Source organism: Heterodontus francisci, chromosome 35 (genome assembly GCF_036365525.1).
Source record: "Heterodontus francisci isolate sHetFra1 chromosome 35, sHetFra1.hap1, whole genome shotgun sequence".
NCBI classification, from domain to species: domain Eukaryota; kingdom Metazoa; phylum Chordata; class Chondrichthyes; order Heterodontiformes; family Heterodontidae; genus Heterodontus; species Heterodontus francisci.
In genome coordinates this window covers 18,790,606-18,814,090 of record NC_090405.1, presented here as the reverse complement: position 1 = coordinate 18,814,090, position 23,485 = coordinate 18,790,606, and the positions used below count along the sequence as shown (strand labels likewise).

Genomic DNA, 23,485 nt, shown 5'->3' with positions numbered 1-23,485 from the left:
TGGGATTTGAGAGGAAGCTGGTTCATGGTTTACAGAACAAATTCAGCCCCTGGGGTGGAGCCAACAGCTGCACCGTCCAATAACAGACAGGACGGGGACACTGTCTCAGGCCTGGTGAGCTCAGTCGATGAAAGCATGAAACTCTGAATCTCAAGTTTTTGAGTTTGAGCCCACGGTGGGTGTTTTCTATTTCCTTTTTAGGCTGATTTTACAGGCGTTATCCAGCTCTGAATTCCTCGGCAGAGAGTTCAAGGAGTGTTTGAAATGAGATTCAACAGCAGGATGAGAAAGTCTCTCCTTGATTCAGGACTCTTACCTCTCTGCAGCATCTCGCTGCTGAAGATTGAACTTTTTCTCATTTCATTCTCAGCTCAGGGTCAGTGTGGATCACTGGGACTTCTGGCTGTCTCCCACTTCACAATCCATCAGTGCTGAGAAATCAATGGGGAATATTACTCACATGTTGTAATGTTTTATAAATACTTGAATGTATTTCACACTGTGTCCAACAGTGTGAATCTCCCCTGGTATATCAGCTCACCAACACTTCAACAGAACATTCACATAATGTGAGCTCTGAGATCTGTTCAGATCCCATTCCCAAGACCTGGAAAGTGGGATTGGGCTGGATCGCTCTTTTTCAGCTGGCACAGACACGATTGCTAAATGGTCTCATTCTGTGCCATAAATGTTCTCCATTTTCTATGTTCTATGAAGTGAGGTGTGATTGGGAGGGGCAATTCCACCAGGGTTATATTTTCTACCAAAACAATGACACAAGGGATACTTCACTTTTTTATTCATTCATTCATGCGATGTGGGCATCGCTGGCTAGGCCAGCATTTACTGCCCATGAGAAGGTGGTGGTGAACTGCCTTCTTGAACCGCTGCAGTCCATGTGGGGTAGGTACACCCACAGTGCTGTGAGAAAGGGAGTACCAGGATTTTGACCCAGCGACAGTGAAGGAACGGCGATATAGTTCCAAGTCAGAATGGTGTGTGGCTTGGAGGGGAACTTGCAGGTGGTGGTATCCCCTGCATTTGCTGCCCTTGCCCTTCTCGGTGGTAAAGGTCGCTGGGTTTGGAAGGTGCTGTCTAAGGAGTCTTGGTGCATTGCTGCAGTGCATCTTGTAGACGGTACACACTGCTGCCACTGTGTGCCGATGGTGGAGGGAGAGAATGTTTGTAGATGGGGTGCCAATCAAGTGGGCTGCTTTGTCCTGGACGGTGTTGAGATTCTTGAGTTGGAATTGCACCCATCCAGGCAAGTGGAGAGTATTCCATCACACTCTTGACTTGTGAATTGCAGATGGTGGACAGGCTTTGGGGAGTCAGGAGTCATGGATGAGTGAGAGGAATATATCACACTTTGGGGCTTTTGTAAGAGGATTTATTGATAAACCTGGGATTTGAGAGGAAGCTGCTTCATGGTTTACAGAACAAATTCAGCCCCTGGGGTGGAGCCAACAGCTGCACTGTAATTACTCATCTCAGGATTCCAAGCCTCTGACCTGCTCTTCTAGTCACGTTATTTGTATGGCTACCCATGGTAACCTCCATGATGTTGATGGTGGGGGATTCAGTGATTGTAATGGTATTGAATGTCAAGGGGAGATAGTTAGATTCTCTCTTGTTGGAGATGGTCATTGCCTGGCACTTGTGTGGTGCGAATGTTACTTGCCACTTATCATCCCAAGCCTATGAGACTGAAATAGCTCAGTTGGGAGTGTGTTGGACTGAAGATCCCTGGTTCAATCTGGGGTTTTGGCAGTTCTCCTTTATTCTGCATCGCCCTTTGGTTTTGACTCTTGAGCTGCACAATTTACACTGAAATTATTTACCCAACTCTGAAGGTTGGATTGGAATAGAGAGATATCAAGGATGGGAAATATTTACATTGTCTGCTTTAGCTTATTCTCTATCTCCTTGTGTCCTTTTCCCCAGTTTTTGAATCTTTCGGGGCCGGGTGAACATTTGATTTGCTGCATATGTCCCAAACTGAAGCCTTTTCCACATCTCTGGGCGGTCAGACTCGCTCTGTCTGTTTTTGCTGCTCGTGACCATTAACGAGAACAGGCCACGAGTTCAACGTTTATCAGCAAACGGAAGATAATTGGAAAGAATTCTGTGTTACTCCAGACCAGTGACAAAGATACAATGGATGTTATTCAAAATAAATTCCCTTTGACATTTGATGTAAACTTGTTTGCATCTAAAAGTTGGATTTTAAGTGTTACAAAAATGTGTCAAATTAATGACTGACCATGTGACAGCACACATGGGGATCAAATCCACAGCCTTGTTGTTATCAACACTGCGTCCTAACCAACTGAACTAAGTGGCCGATAGACAGAGCCAGGTATGGGTTTGAGCCGCACGCTGTGCGGTTTGTGTTTTATTTCTCACACTGGGTGACAGAGCGATTGTACAAACAATGGACACATCACATCCCTGAAACATTGTTCTGATATAAAACAGTGTGAAATAAGAACTGAGCATGGAAATGGAACGGAACCAGAAATCAGGACTTTAATCTATTAAAGTTGATCTTGAAATTCAACCATGCACGAACATTCCAAGAGAACGAACTCTCTTCTGATATAAAATCCAGGAACTTGAACTGCTGTAAAATATAACTGAGCCTGACGTGATTTGAACACACAACCTTCTGATCTGGAGTCAGACGCGCTACCGTTGCGCCACAAGCTCACAGATAAAGCAAAGTCTTCCATTCCTGGCAGATTTAGTTCTTGTTTAGATTCAGTGATTGAAATTAATTCAATCCTCATCTGACCTCCGCTCTGTAAAGGCCTGCCACCCGACCTGAACCCAACGGGTCCCGACGACCTGTGTCGGGTCCGGGTCGTGTTGGGTCACTCTTCCGGGTCTGGCTTTCGGGCTCGGGTCAGGTCGGGCCAGGTTCGGGTCGGGCTGGGTCCAGGTCGGGCTGAGTCCGTGTCGGACACACACAGTAAGTATTACATTTAACTCTGCTGGGAAGTTGAGTTTAATAAGTGTCAAAAGTTGAAAAGCCAACCTAAGCTGGGAGTCCGGGTCATCAAGGAGGGAAACTCTGAGTCTGCTCAGTGAGCAAGTGAGCATCTCTATGACGTCATTGCGCTCATGCTGCAGCTTCCTGTAGATTCGGAATCAGGAGGTAGATAAAGTGAACATTCCGGTGGTCGGGTAAGGCTCGGGTCGGTTCGGGCGCGGGAATAAATGGAGATACTCGGGTCGGGTCGGGCTTGGGTCCAATGTGGTTCTGTCAGGTTCGTGTCGGGTTTTTTTTCCTGACCTGAGCAGGCCTTTACCGCTCTGTCAGTTCAGTGCCTTATTTAAACTATTACTTGGAGTTCTGTTTTACAGGGTCTCGGCTGTTTAAGTGTTTCCCAGACCCACTACTCTGATTAATCAGACATTTTGCTGCTAACTGCTGCTGCTACAATTGAAATGTAAAAAAGAATTTCCAGTGACCTGCAACCAATGGACAAATACATTTCAGAAAGATAAAGCTCATTCACCAATCCACAAATGTGTCTTTCTGCTTATATTTATAAACAACTCCTTCTCTCCACTATGGGAACTATACAATCACTACAGTTATTTGAAAGCTAGTATAAGATGTTCCAGTTCATCAATTTTAAAACTGCAGCAGGTATTTTCCAGAAAACTTCTCTGTTGGAACCTCAGTCCCATTTAGATTGAAAGTGGACAATTAATGTATTCACTTGTTCATTGTGGACAGGTGTCTGACTTAGAATAAATCTCATTAACTTTCAATGAGGTGGCAGTATTTCTGTGCTCCCATTTTACACAGTCTGTCCTGTTCATGCACCATGTTTTTATTCTCCTCTCCCATTCTCCACAGGATACAGATTACAAGCATCATCAATCGAGCTGTTGAAAAGCATTGGAAGAATCTGGTCACACAGGTATTGAAACATTCATTATCTTCCATTTTACAAGTTGGTTGCTTTAAACACAGTACGATGTGTAATCATCTTGAAAAGAGATTCTCTTCAATATCCAATACAAATTGAATTACAAACCTGACAGACAAACACAGGAGAACAAGTGACTAGTGAACACAAACCTCGTGGTGCTCATTTTCAGATTTATTGCAGTCATCCGACAAAACAAGTGAAAGAATATTCCAATGAAATGATTTGGAAAGTAGGTGTGACTTTTGTTGGTGCCTTTCTTTGCTCTGTTGGTGAAACTTTCTTGCACCTGACTCCTGTTCATGTCTCTGTTTCCTCTATTGAATGAGGAAGGAGGTATTTGATCAGAAATCAACTGGATTGTGTACCTTTGAGAGGGGATTTCTGCACCATCAGGGCTGGAAACAGGAGTGAGTGAAAGACAATGTGTGGAGTTTGATTTTGTACAGAGGGAGAGCAAATCTAACAGGACTGTGAGATATCGGCCTGGATTTTACAGCCCCAATAGCGGTGAATTCTGAGACTTTCACTGCTATTGAGGGTCTGAACAGCACTGCAACTGCTGGTACATGCACACACTAACACCAGCATCTGGAAGTTGTGGTGGTGAGAAATGTGCTTAGAAGGAGCCTCTGATCATAATCGCACCAGCCCACTCTTTAAAGTGACAGGGACCTGTAGTTCAGCAATTTGGGCTCATTGCCCACAATGTACCCTGATTTTTACCTGGGTTGGATTAAAGCCTGTACCAACAGGCTCAGGGCTGCTCGGGAAAGACTTTTCTGTTGACACAACAGCTCCACTATTCCAGGAAGACACCGGCAGCAGCAGGGGTCAACTTTCAGAGGGAGTTCAGACATTTTAAATGTTGTATTTTATTTCTTAATTGCATGTAACTTTTTAGCATAGCCTGATCAGAGTTCTTAAATTTACATCTGACTTTTTATTAACAAGATTGAAGTGCTTTTAAAAGATCTCTAAATGTATATGACTTTTTATCAAGATTTACTTGGCTTCTTTGTAAAGACTCTTGAGCAAGATTGAAGTGACTTTTAAAAACTACATCTTATCCTTTAAAATCCTGCTTCCATGTAGATGACATTGGAAGATGACTTCAGAATAGCTTAGACTATCTTTCTAACAGGTACTGCAACAGCTTAAGACCGACTTTTCTGCAAAAGCTGGTGAATTACCTTCCGGGAGCGGAGAGGAGCGGAGCGGAGCAGACCTATATGGACCGATATGAGGAGAACGTTGAGAGCGGAGTCTATAAATCCAATCCGAGGATCGAGGCCCAGTCTCTTACCTTCCAGGAGTGGAGTGGAGATCTTCCAGTGTGCTGGAGTTTTGAAAAAAAAAGAAGCCAACTGTGATGTCAGAGGAGAGCTGCAAGGTGATTGGTTGGTGAGTCACTGCTGTTAGTGTATTTAAATATCTTAAAGAAAAGGGCAAAGTTTTTTTACTTGAAAAAAAAACCTCTGCTGATAAGATGAGTACTACTAAAGTGTTTTTTTTATTCAGTGTAGCTTATGAAGGACTTTAGATTGTAGTGGGTAGAACAATGCCCCTAGTGTCATTAGTATTTTTTAATTAAGGGAGTAACTAATTAATCTAAGGGTAAGTCATGGCAGGAGAGCTCAGCCCCGTGATATGCTCCTCCTGCGCTATGTGGGGATTCAGGAACCCTCCCAGTCTCCATGATGACCATGTGTGCAGGAAGTGTATCCAGCTGCAGCTACTGGCTACTCGCATTATGGAGCTGGACCTGCGGGTGGTTTCACTGTGGAGCGTCCACGAAGCTGAGGGCGTCATGGATAGCATGTTTAGTGAGGTGGTCGCACCGCAGGTAATGGATGCACAGGCAGAAAAGGGATGGGTGACCACCAGATGGAATAGTAGGAGCAGGCAGGTAGTGCAGGAGTCCCCTGTGGCCATCCCCCTCTCAAACAGATACACCGCTTTGGTTACTGTTGGGGGGAAGACCTCCCAGGGGAAAAGAGCAACAGCGCGGTCCGTGGCACCACGGAGGGCTCTGCTGCACAGCAGGGGAGGAAAAGGGGTGGAAGAGCTATTGTGATAGGGGATTCTATCATAAGTGGTGCAGATAGACGTTTCTGTGGCCGCAAACGAGACTCCAGGATGGTATGTTGCCTCCCTAATACTAGGGTCAAGGATGTTTCGGAGCAGCTGCCGGAAATTCTGAAAGGGGAGGGTGTGCAGCCAGAGATCGTGGTCCATATTGGTACGAACGACATAGGCAGGAAGAGAGATGAGGTTCTGCAAAGTGAATATAGGGAGTTAGGCAGAAGGTTAAAGAGCAGGACCTCTAGGGTTGTAATCTCAGGATTACTCCCTGTGACACGTGCTAGTGCGGGTAGGAATAGGAGGATTAGGCAAATGAATGCATTGCTGAAGACTGGCGAAGGCGGGAGGGCTTCAGGTACTTGGATCATTGGGATCTCTTCTGGTGCAGAGGTGACCTGTACAAGAGGGACGGGTTGCATCTGAACTGGAAGGGGACCAATATCCTTGTAGGGAGATTTTATAGCAATACACTGGAGGGTTTAAACTAGTCTTGCAGCGGGGGTGGGTCCCAAAGTAGTAGTCTCTCCGATGAGATAGTTGAGGCAAATGGAGAGGTTAAAGCAAGCAAGTCCAGTAGGCAGGCCAGGCAGGGGCAGGACAGGGAGCGTGGAAGGTGTGGTGGGCTAAACTGCATTTACTTTAATGCAAGTATCCTTACAGGTAAGGCAGATGAACTCAGAGCATGGATCGGTACATGGGATTGTGGTATTGTAGCTATTACGGAAATGTGGTTGAGGGATGGGCAGGACTGGCAGCTCAATGTTCCGCGGTACCGATCCTTCCGGCGTGACAGAGGTGGAGGTAAGAGAGGAGGGGGAGTTGCACTATTGATTAGGGAGGACATCACGGCAGTACTTAGAGAGGATATCCCGGGGTGAATGTCCAGTGAGGCCATACTGGTAGAACTTAGAAATAATAAAAGGGTGATCCCTTTGATGGGATTATACTATAGGCCCCCCAATAGTCAGGGGGAAGTGGAGGAGCATATATGTAGGGAAATCACAGATAGGTATAGGAATTATAGGGTTGTAATAGTAGGTGATTTTAACTTCCCTAATATTGACTGGGACTGCCTTAGTGCTAAGGGATCAGATGGGGAAGAATTTGTTAAGTGAATCCAGGATAGTTTTCTGAAGCAGTACGTGGATGGCCCGACTAGAGAAGGGGCTACACTCGATCTCCTCTTAGGAAATGAGGATGGGCAGGTGGTTGATATGGCAGTAGGGGAGCACTTTGGGACCAGTGACCATAACTCTATTAGCTTCAAGATAGTTATGAAAAAGAATAGGACTGGTCCTCAGGTTGAAGTCCTAAATTGGGGGAAGGCTAATTTCCATGGCATCAGACAGGAACTCTCAAAAGTTGAATGGGAGAGGCTGTTTACAGGTAAAGGGACGTCTGGCAAGTGGGAGGCTTTTAAAAGTGAGATAGGAAGAGTTCAGGGCCAGCATGTTCCTGTTAGATGGAAGGGCAAGGCTGGCAAGTTTAGGGAACCTTGGTTGACGAGGGATATTGAGGGTCTGGTCAGGACAAAGAAGGAGGCATACGTCAGGTATAGGCAGCTGGGATCGAGCGAGTCCCTCGAGAAGTATAGGGGATATAGGAGTATACTTAAGAAGGAAATTAGGAGGGCGAAAAGGGGCCATGAGATTTCCCTGGCAGATAAGATAAAGGAGAATCCTAAAAGATTCTATAAGTGTATTAAGAGTAAAAGGGTAGCTAGGGAGAGAGTAGGTCCCCTTAAGGATCAGTGTGGCAATCTATGTGTGAAGCCACGCGAAATGGGTGAGGTCTTAAATGAATATTTCTCGTCTGTATTTACCGTGGAGAAGGTCATGGAAGCTAGTGAGTTCAAGGGAGGGAACAGCGATATCCTGCAGCATATCAACATTACAAAGGAGGAGGTGTTGGAGGTTTTGAAGCGCATTAAGGTGGATAAATCCCCAGGGCCTGATCAGATGTATCCTAGGATGCTATGGGAAGCAAGGGAGGAGATTGCTGGCGCGCTGGCAGAGATTTTTGTATCATCGTTAGCCACGGGTGAGGTACCGGAAGACTGGAGGATAGCTAATTTGTTAATTAATAAATTAAATAACAAATCATGTCGCCTCTTTCTCTTCTAAACTCTGGCGGAGACAAGCCTAGCTTGTCCAATCTTTCCTCGTAAGACAGCCCACCCATTCCATGTATTAGTCTCGTAAACTTTCTCTGTACTACCTCCAATGCATTTACATCCTTCCGCAAATAAGGAGACCAGTACAGTACTCAGTACTGCAGAAGAGGTCTCACCAATGTCCTGTATAGCTGAAGCATAACCTCCCTACTATTGTATTCAATTCCCATGGTGATAAATGATAACATTCTATTAGCTTTCCTAATTACGTGCTGGACCTGCATACTAACCTTTTGCAATTCATGCCCTCGGACACCCAGATCCCTCTGCATCTCAGAGCTCTGCAATCTCTCACCATTTAGATAATATGCTTTTTTAGTCTTCCTGCCATAGTGGACAATTTCCGACTTTCCCACATTATACTCCATTTGCCAGGTCTTTGCCCAATCACTTAACCTATCTATATCCCTTTGTAGCCCCCTTATGTCCTCTTCACAACCTACTTTCCTACCTATCTTTGTGATCAGCAAATTTAGCAACAATACCTTCGGTCCCTTCATCTAAGTCATTTATATAAATTGTAAAAAGTTGAGGCCCCAGCACAGATCCCTGTGGCACACCACTCATTACTTCTTGCCAACCAGAAAATGACCCATTTATGCTGACTATCTGTTTCCTGTCAGCTAGCCAATCTTCTATCCATGCCAATATGTTACCCCCAACACCATGAGCTTTTATTTTCTGCAATAACCTTTGATATGGCACCTTATCCTTCTGGAAATCGAAATACAATACATCCACTGGTTCCCCTTTATCCACAGCACATGTAACTCCCTCAAAGAACTCCAATAAATTGGTTAAACATGATTTCCCTTTCAAAAAACCATGTTGACTCTGCCTGATTACCTTAATTTTTTCTAAATGCCCTGCTATAACATCCTCTGTAATAGCTCCAAACATTTTCCCTAAGACAAATGTTAAGCTAACTGGCCTGTCGTTTCCTGCTTTCTGTCTCCCTCCCTTTTTGAATAAATGAGTTACATTCACTCTTTTCCAATCTAACGGAACCTTCTCGAATCTAGGGAATTTTGGAATATTAAAACCAGCGCATCAACTATCTCACTAGTCAATTCAGGACCTGGCGACTTGTCAACCCGCAGCTCCAACAATTTGTTTAGTACCACTTCCCTGTTGATTGTAATTTTCTTGAGTTCCTCCATCCCTTCAATTTCCTGATATACGGCTAATACTGGGATGTTATTTGTATACTCAATAGTGAAGACCGATGCAAAGTATCTGTTCAATTCATCTGCCATCTCTTAATTATCCATTATTAATTCCCCAGACACACTTTCTATAGGACCAACAGTCGCTTTGTTAACTCTTTTCTTTTTAAAATATCTATCGAAACTCTTACTAGTTGTCTTGAAATTCCTTGCGAGCTTTCTCTCATACTCTAATTTTACCTTCCTTATCAATCTTTTAGTCATTCTTTGCTGTTTTTTATATTCTGTCCAATCTTCTGACCTGCCTCCCACCTTTGCACAATTATAGGCTTTTTCTTTAAGTTTGATAGTATCTTTAACTGTTTTCGTGAACCATGGATGGTGAGTCCCACCTTTGGAACTTTTCTTTCTCGTTGAAATGTATCTATTCTGTGTATTCTGAAATATCCCCTTAAATGTCTGCCACTGCATCTCTATTGACTTATCCCTTAACCTAATTTGCCAGTTCACTTTAGCTAGCTCTGCTTTCATGACCTTATAATTGCCCTTATTTAAATTTAAAATACTAGTCTGGGACCCACTCTCCTCTCCCTCAAACTGAATGTAAAATTCAATCATATTATAATCGCTACTACCTAGGGGCACCTTAACTATGAGGTCATTAATTAATCCTATCTCGTTGCACAATGCCAGGTCTAGTATAGCCTGCTCTCTGGTTGGCTCCAGAATGTATTGTTCCAAGAAATTATCCCCAAAACATTCTATGTACTCCTCATCTAGGCTACCTCTGCCCATCTGAATTTTCCAATCTATATGTAGATTAAAATCCCCCATAATTATCACAGTACCTTTCTGACAAGCTGCCATTATTTCTTCCTTTATATCCCATCCGACAGTGTGGTTAATGTTAGGTGGCCTGTACACCACTCCCACAAGTGACTTCTTGCCTTTATGATTTCTCATTTGTACCCAAACTGCTTCTGCATCCTGATCTCCAGAACTCAGGTCATCCCTCTCTATTACGCTAATACCATCATTAATTAACAGAGCTACCCCGCCACCTTTTCCTAGCTTCCTGTCCTTCCAAAATGCCATGTCACCTCCAATATTCACATCCCAATCTATGTCGCCCTGCAGCCATGTCTCTGTAATGACTATCAGATCGTACTTATTTATTCTATTTGTGCTCCCAGTTCATCTGTTTTGTTTCAAATGCTCCATGCATTCAGATACAGAGCATTTAGTTTTGTCCTTTTATTATTTTTGTCACCTCTAGCCTTATCTGTCGATTTACTCTTAGATTTGTACATTCTGTCCCTTCCTGTCACAGTCTGTTTATCATTTCCCATATTTATACCTTTCTCTCTTGCCTTGTCTCTCCTCCTTGATTCACCATATCTTCCCAAATTTGATCCCTTGCCCCCACTATTCAGTTTAAAACCGTCTCTACTTCCCTCGTTATGTGGCTCGCTAGAACACCGGCACCAGCACGGTTCAGGTGTAGACCGTCCCAACGGTACAGCCACCTCTTTCCCCAGTACTGGTGCCAATGCCCCACGAACCAGAACCCACTACTACCACACCAGTCTTTCAGCCGCACATTACTTTCTCTAATCTTATTTGTCCTATGCCAATTTGCACATGGCTCAGGTAATAATCCAGAGATGATTAACTTTGAGGTTCTGCTTCTTAATTTGGTGCCTAGTTCCTCATACTGACTTTACAGAACCTCTATCCTTGTCCTGCCTATGTCGTTGGTACCGACATGGACCACGACGACTGGATCCTCCCCCTCCCATTGTATGTTTCGCTCCAGCCCTGAGCAGATGTCCTGAATCCTGGCACCGGCAGGCAACACAGCCGTCTGGACTCTTGCTTTTGCTGCAGAGAACAGAGTCAATCCACCTTACTATACTGTCCCCTACTACCACTACATTCCTTTTTTCTCCCTCTCTGAGCCGCAAACACTTACTGCAGACGTGTTTGCCCTGGATCACACTGGCATCCAGGAACTCCCACATGCTGCAGCTGTGACACATCACCTGTCCTGTCATCCTTAACGTGTTTCAATTAACTACTTAAATATTTTATTCAATTATTCATTTTATTGCATATTTTATTAAACATACCACTAGTTTGTTTACTATTTTAAATGTTAGGACTAAAATGGATCTTAATCACTTAACAGATGCGCATCAAGCAGGTCGGTTCTTCCAAACCAATCAACTACCTGCTTGCCTGTGATGTCACAGCTTACCAGATCCTCACCAAACAGCTCCTTCCACTGCACCGAAGAAAGAACCAAATCCTGTATCCTCACCCCAGCGGCTCTCTGTTTCCCTGTTCTCACTCTCCATTGTGACGTCACTCCTCGATTTTTTTCCCCTGCTCTGCTCCTCTCTCTCTCGCTCTGTCTCCCAGTCTGTGCTTTTGGCGCATTTCTTCATTTGTTGTTCCGTTGTGCTCCTCTGTTTCTGGTCCAAAATCTGACTCTGGTGGGACTTGAACCCACAACCTTTGAATATCGTCTTAATCATTATTTAGAAGTCCAACACGCTATCCATTGCGCCACACAGCCTCACACATTTTTATTAACCTCACTAAGGCCTTTGATCTTGTCAGCAGAGACGGCCTCTTCAAACTGCAATGGAACATAGGCTGCCCTCCTGACCTCTTGGGCATCATCTCTTCTTTCCACGAGAACATGCACAGTTCCATCAGTTACAATGGAGCAACATCAGACGCTTTCAAGATCAGCAGTGGGGTAAAGCAGGGCTGCGCGCTGGCGCCAACTCTCTTAGGAACAGAGGAACATAGGAGTAAGCTATTCAGCCCGTCGAGCCTGCTCTGTCATTCAATTCGATCATGGCTGATCACCTACCTCAAAGCCCCTTTCCCATGCTATCCCCATATCCCTTGATGTCATGAGTATCAAGATTTCTATCAATTTCTGTCTTGAACATGCTCAATGATTGAGCTGCCACAGCCCTCTGGGGCACAGTATTCCAATGATTCACCACCGTCTGAGTGAAGAAATTCCACCCATCTCAGTTTTAAATGGCCTACTCCTTATTCTGAGACGATGTCCTTTGGTTTTAGACTCACCAACCAGGGCAAACATCCTGTCTACATCCACACTGTCACGCCCTGTAAGAATTTTGTCAGTTTCAATCAGATCACCTCTCATTCTTCGAAACTTTAAGGAATACAGGCCCAGTTTCCTCATAAGACAATCCCACCATCCCAGGGATTAGTCTGGTGACATAAAAACAAGAAATGCTGGAACCACTCAGCAGGTCTGGCAGCATCTGTGAAAAGAGAAGCAGAGTTAACGTTTCAGGTCAGTGACCCATCTTCGGAACTGACATATATTAGAAAAGTCACAGGTTATAAGCAAGTGAGGTGGGGGTGGGGCAAGAGATAACAAAGGAGAAGGTGTAGATTGGACAAGACCACATAGCTGACCAAAAGGTCATGCAGCAAAGGCAAACAATATGTTAATGGTGTGTTGAAAGACAAAGCATTAGTACAGATTAGGTGTTAATGGACTGAATATTGAACAGCAGGAAGTACAAACCTGAAAAAAAACAGTAGGTAAGCAAACTGAACAAACTGAGATGAAATGAAATAAATGCAAAAAAAAGATTAGTCTGTTGACCCTCTGTTTCACCCACTCTATGGCAAGTGTATCCTTCATAAGATGAGGAGACTAAACTGTACACAATACTCCAGTGCGGATTCACCAAGGCTCTATACAATTGCAGCAAGACATCTTTACTCCTGTACTCATGACCCCTCGTGTGGGTACAACATACCATTTGCCTTCCTAATTGATTGCTGCACCTGCACAAGAGCTTTTAGTGTCTCAGGAACAAGGACACCCAGGTCCCTTTGGACATCGACACTTCCCAACCTCTCACCATTTAAGAAATACTCTGTCTTTCTGTTTATTCTACCAAAGTGAATAACTTCACACTTATTCACATTATATTCCATGTTCTTGCCCATTCACTTAGCCTCTCCAGGTCCCCTGGAAGCCTCTCTGCATCCTCCTCACAACTCATACTTCACCGAGCTTTGTGTCATCTGCAAACTTGGAAATATTACATTTAATTCCCATATCCAAATCATTTATATAGGTTGTTAACAGCTGTGGCTCCAACACTGATCCTTGCAGTACCCCAATAGTAACAGCCTGCCATCCTGAGAAGGACCCGTTATTCCTGCTCTCTGTTTTCGGTCTGTTAACCAATTCTCAATCCATATCAGTATATTATCCCCAAGCCTATGTGCTCTGATATTGTTTACTCACCTCCTGTGTGGGATCTTACCAAAGGAAAATACAAATACCACACATCCACTGGTTCTCCTTTATCTGTTCTATAGGTAACATCCTCAAAAATCTCAACAGGTTTTTCAAACCTGTTTTCCTTTTCATAAATCTATGTTGACTCTGCCCAATCATGTCATCATTTTCGAACTGTCTAGTTATCACATCCTTTATAATTGGCATATTCTTCTCCATGCTGCTATTGTACACTTTCAATGACTCAGATGGGGGTGTTCACCTGCACATCAGAGCTGACGACAAGCTGTTCAACTTGGCAAGACTGTGCGCCAAGACCAAAGTGGGTAAATTCCTAGTCTGTGAGTTGCTATTTGCTGATGATGCTGTGCTGACATCCCATAATGAAGTTCAGTCACAGCAGCTTGTAGATCGGTTCTCCCTGACCTGCAAAGAATTTGGACTGACAATCAGCATCAGGAAGATGAAAGTTATGGGCCAGGACGTAGAGACTCCACTTTCCATCAACATCGACAACCTCACTTTGGAGGTTGTCAACAGCTTCACATACCTTCTATCAACAATCACCAGCAATCTGGCCCTTGATGCTGAAATCAGCACCAGGATTGCCAATGCTGCAGCTGTCATGTCAAAGTTGAGAAGACAAGTGTGAACCGACAGCAAACTGACCGAAAATACAAAGCTCCACGTGTACCAGGCTTGTGTTCTCAGCACCCTCCTTTATAGTAGAGAAGCATCAACAACTTATACAAGCCAAAAAAAGCGGCTGAACAGCTTCCACCTCCACTGCCTCAGATGGATACTGGGCATCTCCTGGCAGGACAGAGTGCCGAATGCGGAAGTACACCAGCGTGCAGGGATCCGCAGCATGTTTGCCCTCTTGAGTCAGCGGTGACTCTGTTGACTGGGCCAAATGGATGACGGTCACATTGCCAAATACATGCTCGATGGTGAGCTTGCTATCAGCACGAGATCAACAGGTCAGGGAAAAAAATCAAGTCCTTTGGAGAGGTTTGAGTTAATTCAGGAGAGTGGGCATGGATTTATAAATGGGAGTTCATGCTTGACAAATCTAACTGCATTTGTTGATAAACTATCTGAGAATGCTGATGAAGGGAATGCAGTGGATGTTGTTTATATGGATGTTACGAAAGCATTTTATAAAGTACCACATAAAAGGGTGGTTAACAAAATTGGTGTTCATGGATTGGGAGGGTCAGTGTCCATTTGGATAGTAAATTGTTTTAAAGACTGAAAACAGCGAGTCATATTAAATGGTTCTTGGTCAGACCGGAGGATAGTTGACAGTGGTGTTCCCCAAGGGTCAGTGCTAGAACCACTGCTTTTTTTGCTAAAGATAAGTGACTTGGATCTTGGAATACAGAGTAGAATCTCAAAATATGCCGATGACACCAAACTTGGAGGAGTGGCAAACAGTGAGGATGATATGAACTGCCTGCAACAGGACAGTGATAGGCTAGCAGAATGGGCAGACAGGTGGCAGATGGAATTTAATAGTGACAAGTGTGAGGTGATGTATTTTGGCATAAGGAATAGGGAGAGGCAATATATACTTAATGGCACAGTTGTAAAGAGTGTGCTGGAATAGAGGGACTTGGGGTTCATGTGCACCGATCTTTGAAGGTGGCAAGACATATTGCGAGAGTGGTTAGCAAAGCATATGGGATCTTGGGCTTTATAAATAGAGGCATTGAGTACAAAAGCAGGGAAGTTATGCTGAACCATTATAAAACTCTGGTTAGGCCCCAATTGGAGTGTTGCTTCCAGTTCTGCTCAGCAGACTTTAGAAAGAATGTGAGGGTCCTTGAGAGGACGCAGAGGCGATTTACCAGAATGGATCCAGGGATGGGGGATTTTAGTTACAAGGTTAGGTTGGAAAAGCTAGGATTATTCTGCCTATATCAAGGGAGATTGAGTGGAGAATTGATAGAGGTGTATAACACCTCTAGAGAACAGACCATCCTAGACTGGGTATTGTGTAATGAGAAAGGATTAGTTAACAATCTTGTTGTGTGGGGTCCCTTGGGGAAGTGCACCCATAATATGATAAAATTCTTCATTAAGATGGAGAGTGAGAGAGTTGATTCCGAGACTCGGGTCCTGAATCTAAACAAAGGAAAGTATGAAGGTATGAGGCGGGAGTTGGCGATGATAGATTGGGGAACGTTACTTAAAGGGTTGACAGTGGATAGGCAATGGCTAGCATTTAAAGAGCGCATGGATGAATTACAACAATTGTTCATTCCTGTCTGTGCAAAAGTAAAACAGGAAGGGTGGCTCAACTGTGGCTTACAAAAGAAATTAAGGAAAGTATTAGATCCAAGGAGGAGAAATATAAAATGGTCAGAACAAGCAGCAAACCTGAAGATTGTGAGCAGTTTGGAATTTAGCAGAGGAGGACAAAAGGATTGATTAAGAAGGGGGAAATAGAGTATGAGAGTAAGCTAGCAGAGAACATAAAAACTAACTGTAAAAGCTTCTATAGATATGTGTAGAGAAAAAGATTAGTGAAGACAAATGTGGGCCCCTTACAGTCAGAAACGGGGGAATTTATAATGGGGAACAAAGAAATGGCAGACCACTTAAATACATACTTTGGTTCTGTCTTCACAAAGGAGGATACAAATTATCTCCCAGAAATGTTGGGGAACATAGTGTCTAGTGAGAAGGAGGAACTGTATGAAATCAGTATTAGTAGGGAATGTTTGGGAAATTGATGGGATTGAAGGCCGATAAATCCCCAGGGCCTGATAATCTACATCCCAGAGTACTTAAGGAGGTGGCCCTTGAAATAGCAGATGCATTTCTGGTCTTTTTTCAAAATTCTATCGACTCTGGAACAGTTCCAATGGATTGGACGGTAGTTAATGTAACTCCGCTATTTAAAAAAAGAGGCAGAAAGAAAACAGCCAATTATATACCGGTTAGCCTGACATCAGTCGTGGGGAAAATGCTGGAGTCCATTATAAAAGATGTAATAGCAGAGTGCAATAATAACTCGTCTCCACTCCGAGTATTTCTAAATCCCACACATTCACTATAATGTGAACAATTATTTCCTGTTGTGTCTCTCTCAGATTTGTAAACTTCACTGTATTGGAGTGAGGTGACATCTAATGGCGGGAAGCAAGAACTGCAATCAAGCAGCAGAAACTCCACAGTCTGTCAGGGTTAAAGAAACATTGCAATGTGAGGATACAGCGAAGTGGTTTGATTGGGTAGATGGAGACATGATTCCACTTGTGGTGGTGTCTGAAGCAAAGGCCAGAAATACAAAATTGTCATTAATAAAAGAAATGAGGAATTCATGAAAAATGTAGTAACGTAGTGAATGGTTAGAATGTGAATAGAATAGAAAGTGAGATTGGATGGACAGAAGCAGTCTGAAAGGATGGCTGAAACAAAAGGTGAGTGCCCTGAAACGTTAACTGTGTTTCTCTCAGCACAGATGCTGCCAGAGCTGCTGAACATTTCCAGCACTTTCTGTTTTTATTTCAGCATTTGCAGGATGTTGCTTTGATCTGAAAAAAAAATGGATGATTGGCTGGGGGGTACCAGTGAAATTCCACAGCAGCTAAAGAAACCTGACTGGTCAGTGGCTCGTTGGTCTAGGGGTATGCTTCTTGCGTAGGGAATGTGGTTGATTAACATGCAAGAAATCCAGGGTTCTAATCCCAGATGAGCCTTGGCCTGCTGGCATTTTTAGATTAAGGTTATCTATTGGTTTCAGCCTTGCAGAAGGTGGAATTGACTTCCATACGGAGCTGGCTTGAGGACCAGACAACTGGATTCAAAGAGCTTGTCGACAAAATTGTAATTAACTAAATGTACAGATAGCCAAGTGGGAATATAAAGTTGTTGCAGTAATTGAGACCTGACTCCAAAAACAACTGGACTGGGTTCTGGAATGGAATGGAATTCTTCAGTGTTTCTGTTGTTTGGCTTGCATTGACTCATCGATTTTCTTGTTTTTCACTTCGTCGATGCCTTTGAATAATTGTGGATCCTTCTTCAGAGTGTCTTCTTTCACCAGGTAGTTCTGACCTCTGATGATGTTGATCGTAATCAGCTTCAATTCACTGATAGTTTTGGACCTGAGCAGATTTCCTTTGCTTGAGTCTACAACATGGAACTCAGTCTGACATGTGGACCCATGGGAGGATTTGAATGCCACCCCTGCGTTGGAGTTGCATCCATCCAATAAGAGACCGAGTAGAAGTGACAGTTCTGTCAGTCGAACATGAGACTTTTAATGGCAGGGTTGTGAGTTTGAGTGCCATTCTGTTTTTCCCTTTTTTAAGGCTTCATGAGCAGAGAGTACAGGGAGTGTTTGAAATGAGCAAGTCTCGCTTTGATTCAGGACTCTTACCTCTCTGCAGCATCTCACTATGAAAGATTGAATTTGATCTCATTTCATTCTCAGCTCGGGGTCTGTGCGGCTCAGTGGCACTTCTGGCTGTCTCCCGCTTCACAATCCATCAGTACTGAGAAAGCAATGGGGAATATTACTCACATGTTGTGTTCTTGAATTTTTTGGAAAACTTGAATGTATGTATTTTCCACCAAAACAAGGACACCAAGAAACTGCTAATATAGGGTTGAAATAGCTCAGTTGGGAGAGCGTTAGACTGAAGATCTAAAGGTCCTTGGTTTAATCCCGGGTTTCAGCAATTTCGCTTCCTTATCCGTCCCTTGTCTTGGTTCTGATTTTCCAGTTGCACAATTTCCTTTGAAATTATTTACCAAGCACCAGTGGATTGAATTTGAGAAACAACACAGAGTCATTTACAGCACAGAAGGTGGTCGTTTGGCCTATCACATCCATGCTGGCTCTCCCCGGAGCAATCTAGTCAGTTCCACTCACCAGCTCGATCCCTTTCCTCCTGCAAGTTTCTTTCCTTCAAGTATCCATCCAATTTCCTTTTCAAATCATTGATTGTCTCTGCTTCCACCACACTCGTGGGCCAAGTCATTACCACCCACAACATAAAAAAGTTCCACCTCATCAAGGATGGGAAATACTTATATCTTCTATATTTGCTTATTCTCTATTTCTATGAGAATAGACTGGCAGTCAACATGAAAGGGAACCCAAAAATCTTCGAGCAGCATGTAAATGATAAGTGGGTAGTAAGAGGTTGAGTAGGGCCTATTAGGGACAAAAAGGATAATATAAGCTTAGAGGTGCAGGGCAATGTTAATCTACTTAATGAGTACTTTGTATCAGTGATCACTAAGGAAGTGGAATTTGACAAAATATCAGTCAAAGTGAAGAGAGTAGAGGCAATGGAGAGAGTACAAATTGAGAGAGGGAGGTACTAAAAAGGCTGGCTGTGCTTCGGGTAGATAAATCACCTGGTCCGGATGGCTCACATCCCAGGTTGCGAAAGGAAATGCGGATGCAGATAACGGAAGGGCTTGCTATAATCTTCCAATCTTCCCTGGATACGGGGGAGGTGCCAGAGGATTAAACAGTGGCAAATGCAACACCCTTATTCATGAAAGGGTGTAAGGACAGTCTGGGTAACTACAGGCCAGTTAGATTAACAGCAGTGGTGGGTAAGGTTTTAGAAAGAATAATCAGGGTAAAAAATCAACAGTCACTTGGAGAGGTTCGAGTTAATTAAGGAGAGTGAGCATGGATTTATAAATGGGAGTTCATGCTTGACTAATCTAACTGCATTTTTTGATGAACTAACAGAGCAGCTTGATGAAGGGAATGCAGTGGATGTTGTTTATATGGATTTTAAGGAAGCGTTTGACAAAATACCACATAAAACGGCGGTTAACAAAATTAAGGTTGTGGTATAGGAGGGTCAGTGTCCAATTGGATGGAAAATTGGTTTAAGGACAGAAAACAGCGAGTCTTATTAAATGGTTCTTTGTCAGACTGGAGGATAGTCGACAGTGGTGTTCCCCAAGGGTCAGTGCCAGAAACACTGCTTTTTTTGCTAAAGGTAAGTGACTTGGATCTGGGAATACAGAGTAGAATCTCAAAATATGCCGATGAGACCAAACCTGGAGGAGTGGCAAACAGGACAGTGATAGGCTAGCAGAATGGGCAGACAGGTGGCAGATGGAATTTAATAGTGACAAGTGTGAGGTGATGTATTTTGGCATAAGGAATAGGGAGAGGCAATATATACTTAATGGCACAGTTCTAAAGAGTGTACTGGAATAGAGGGACTTGGGGTTCATGTGCATCAATCTTTGAAGGTGGCAAGACATATTGCGAGAGTGGTTCGCAAAGCATATGGGATCTTGGGCTTTATAAATAGAGGCATTGAGTACAAAAGCAGGGAAGTTATGCTGAACCATTATAAAACTCTGGTTAGGCCCCAATTGGAGTGTTGCTTCCAGTTCTGCTCAGCAGACTTTAGAAAGAATGTGAGGGTCCTTGAGAGGACGCAGAGGCGATTTACCAGAATGGATCCAGGGATGGGGGATTTTAGTTACAAGGTTAGGTTGGAAAAGCTAGGATTATTCTGCTTATATCAAAGGAGATTGAGTGGCGAATTGATAGAGGTGTATAACACCTCTAGAGAACAGGCTATCCTAGACTGGGTATTGTGTAATGAGAAAGGATTAGTTAACAATCTTGTTGTGTGGGGTCCCTTGGGGAAGTGCGCCCATAATATAATAAAATTCTTCATTAAGATGGAGAGTGAGAGAGTTGATTCCGAGACTCGGGTCCTGAATCTAAACAAAGGAAACTATGAAGGTATGAGGCGGGAGTTGGCTATGATAGATTGGGGAACGTTACTTAAAGGGTTGACAGTGGATAGGCAATGGCTAGCATTTAAAGAGCGCATGGATGAATTACAACAATTGTTCATTCCTGTCTGTGCAAAAGTAAACCAGGAAGGGTGGCTCAACTGTGGCTCACAAAAGAAATTAAGGAAAGTATTAGATCCAAGGAGGAGAAATATAAAATGGCCAGAACAAGCAGCAAACCTGAAGATTGTGAGCAGTTTGGAATTTAGCAGAGGAGGACAAAAGGATTGATTAAGAAGGGGGAAATAGAGTATGAGAGTAAGCTAGCAGAGAACATAAAAACTGACTGTAAAAGCTTCTATAGATATGTGTAGAGAAAAAGATTAGTGAAGACAAATGTGGGCCCCTTACAGTCAGAAACGGGGGAATTTATAATGGGGAACAAAGAAATGGCAGACCAATTAAATACATACTTTGGATCTGTCTTCACAAAGGAGGATACAAATTATCTCCCAGAAATGTTGGGGAACATAGGGTCTAGTGAGCAGGAGGAACTGTATGAAATCAGTATTAGTTGGGAATGTTTGGGAAATTGATGGGATTGAAGGCCGATAAATCCCCAGGGCCTGATAATCTACATCCCAGAGTACTTAAGGAAGTGGCCCTTGAAATAGCAGATGCATTTCTGGTCTTTTTTCAAAATTCTATCGACTCTGGAACAGTTCCAATGGATTGGACGGTAGTTAGTGTAACTCCGCTATTTAAAAAAAGAGGCAGAAATAAAACAGCGAATTATATACCGGTTAGCCTGACATCAGTCGTGGGGAAAATGCTGGAGTCCATTATAAAAGATGTAATAGCAGAGTGCAATAATAACTCGTCTCCACTCCTAGTATTTCTAAATCCCACACATTCACTATAATGTGAACAATTATTTCCTGTTGTGTCTCTCTCAGATTTGTAAACTTCATTGTATTGGAGTGAGGTGACATCTACTGGCGGGAAGCAAGAACTGCAATCAAGCAGCAGAAACTCCACAGTCTGTCAGGGTTAAAGAAACATTGCAATGTGAGGATACAGCGAAGTGGTTTGATTGGGTAGATGGAGACATGATTCCACTTGTGGTGGTGTCTGAAGCAAAGGCCAGAAATACAAAATTGTCATTAATAAAAGAAATGAGGAATTCATGAAAAATGTAGTAACGTAGTGAATGGTTAGAATGTGGATAGAATAGAAAGTGAGATTGGATGGACAGAAGCAGTCTGAAAGGATGGCTGAAACAAAAGGTGAGTGCCCTGAAACGTTAACTGTGTTTCTCTCAGCACAGATGCTGCCAGAGCTGCTGAACATTTCCAGCACTTTCTGTTTTTATTTCAGCATTTGCAGGATGTTGCTTTGATCTGAAAAAAAATGGATGATTGGCTGGGGGGTTCCAGTGAAATTCCACAGCAGCTAATAAAACCTGACTTGTCAGTGGCTTGTTGGTCTAGGGGTATGATTCTCGCTTTGGGAGTATGGTTAATTAACATGCGAGAGATCCCGGGTTCAAGTCCCGGACGAGCCCTGGTCTGCTGGCATTTTTAGATTAAGGTTATCTATTGGTTTCAGCCTTGCAGAAGGTGCAATTGACTTCCATATGGAGCTGGCTTGAGGACCAGACAACTGGATTCAAAGAGCTTGTCGACAAAATTGCAATTAACTAAATGTACAGATAGCCAAGTGGGAATATAAAGTTGTTGCTGTAATTGTGACCTGACTCCAAAAACAACAGGACTGGAATGGAATGGAGTTCTTCAGTGTTTCTGTTGTTTGGCTTGCATTGACTCGTCGATTTTCTTGTTTTTCACTTTGTCGATGCCTTTGAATAATTGTGGATCCTTCTTCAGAGTGTCTTCTTTCACCAAGTAGTTCTGACCTCTGATGATGTTGATTGTAATCAGCTTCAATTCGCTGATAGTTTTGGAAGTGAGCAGATTTCCTTTGCTTGAGTCTACAACATGGAACTCAGTCTGACATGTGGACCCATGGGAGGATTTGAATGCCATCCCTGCGTTGGAGTTGCATCCATCCAATAAGAGACCGAGTAGAAGTGACAGTTCTGTCAGTCGAATATGAGACTTTTAATGGCAGGGTTGTGAGTTTGAGTGCCATTCTGTTTTTCCCTTTTGTAAGGCTTCATGAGCAGAGAGTACAGGGAGTGTTTGAAATGAGCAAGTCTCGCTTTGATTCAGGCCTCTTACCTCTCAGCAGCATCTCACTATGAAAGATTGAATTTGATCTCATTTCATTCTCAGCTCGGGGTCTGTGCGGCTCAGTGGCACTTCTGGCTGTCTCCCGCTTCACAATCCATCAGTACTGAGTAAGCAATGGGGAATATTACTCACATGTTGTGTTCTTTAATTTTTTGGAAAACTTGAATGTATGTATTTTCTTCCAAAACAAGGACACCAAGCCAGTGTTAATGTAGAGCTGAAGTAGCTCAGTTGGGAGAGCGTTAGACTGAAGATCTAAAGGTCCCTGGTTCAATCCCGGGTTTCAGCAATTTTGCTTCCTTATGCGTCCCTTGCCTTGGTTCTGATTTTCCGGTTGCACAATTTACTTTGAAATTATTTACCAAGCACCAGTGGATTGAATTTGAGAAACAACACAGAGTCATTTACAGCACAGAAGGTGGTCGTTTGGCCTATCACGTCCATGCTGGCTCTCCCCGGAGCAATCTCGTCAGTTCCACTCACCAACTCGATCCCTTTCCTCCTGCAAGTTTCTTTCCTTCAAGTATCCATCCAATTTCCTTTTCAAATCATTGATTGTCTCTGCTTCCACCACACTCGTGGGCCAAGACATTACCACCCACAACATAAAAAATTCCACCTCATCAAGGATGGGAAATACTTATATCTTCTACATTTGCTTATTCTCTATTTCTATGAGAATAGACTGACAGTCAACATGAAAGGGAACCCAAAAATCTTCGAGCAGCATGTAAATGATAAGTGGGTCGTAAGAGGTTGAGTCGCGCCTATTAGGGACAAAAAGGATAATATAAGCTTAGAGGTGCAGGGCAATGTTAATCTACTTA

General features: G+C 43.3%; 5 non-coding genes across 5 annotated transcripts; 3 read left to right on the top strand and 2 right to left on the bottom strand.

The window, feature by feature from the left end:
• Window positions 1-2,637: 2,637 nt before the first annotated feature.
• On the bottom strand, window positions 2,638-2,709 carry trnaw-cca (transfer RNA tryptophan (anticodon CCA)). The gene has a single exon. It is a non-coding gene; the product is annotated as a tRNA-Trp (tRNA).
• A 9,143-nt stretch (window positions 2,710-11,852) lies between these two features.
• On the bottom strand, window positions 11,853-11,943 carry trnar-ucu (transfer RNA arginine (anticodon UCU)). Its single transcript is given in 2 exon segments — window positions 11,853-11,888; window positions 11,907-11,943. It is a non-coding gene; the product is annotated as a tRNA-Arg (tRNA).
• Window positions 11,944-18,289: 6,346 nt separating this feature from the next.
• trnaf-gaa (transfer RNA phenylalanine (anticodon GAA)) lies at window positions 18,290-18,362 on the top strand. Its single transcript has one exon. It is a non-coding gene; the product is annotated as a tRNA-Phe (tRNA).
• Window positions 18,363-21,881: 3,519 nt separating this feature from the next.
• trnap-ugg (transfer RNA proline (anticodon UGG)) lies at window positions 21,882-21,970 on the top strand. Its single transcript is given in 2 exon segments — window positions 21,882-21,917; window positions 21,935-21,970. It is a non-coding gene; the product is annotated as a tRNA-Pro (tRNA).
• A 904-nt stretch (window positions 21,971-22,874) lies between these two features.
• Window positions 22,875-22,947, top strand: trnaf-gaa (transfer RNA phenylalanine (anticodon GAA)). Its single transcript has one exon. It is a non-coding gene; the product is annotated as a tRNA-Phe (tRNA).
• The last annotated feature ends 538 nt before the right edge of the window (window positions 22,948-23,485 follow it).